The following is a 312-nucleotide window of genomic DNA, read 5'->3' as shown; positions in this document are numbered from 1 at the left end:
TGGTGGCTTCCACCCGTGTGCTTTGGAGGAGCACAGTGGCTTAGAGAAGACTTCTCCTTTCACGTGAGCAGCAGCGACTGGAAGTCAGGGGGTTACGTCAGTTAAATCATAGAATCCCAGAAGGGTTTGGGTGGGAAGGGACCTTAAAGCCCATCCAGTGCCACCCCCTGCCATGGGCAGGGACACCCCCCACCAGCCCCGGTTGCCCAAAGCCTCATCCAGCCTGGCCTTGGACCCCTCCAGGGATGGGGCACCCAGAGCTTCTCTGGGCAACCTGTTCCAGTGTCTCACCGCCCTCATCATAAAATGAAT

This window comes from Pterocles gutturalis, unplaced genomic scaffold (genome assembly GCF_000699245.1).
Source record: "Pterocles gutturalis isolate BGI_N339 unplaced genomic scaffold, ASM69924v1 scaffold22055, whole genome shotgun sequence".
Classification (NCBI taxonomy): Eukaryota; Metazoa; Chordata; class Aves; order Pterocliformes; family Pteroclidae; genus Pterocles; species Pterocles gutturalis.
This window is presented reverse-complemented; position numbering follows the sequence as displayed.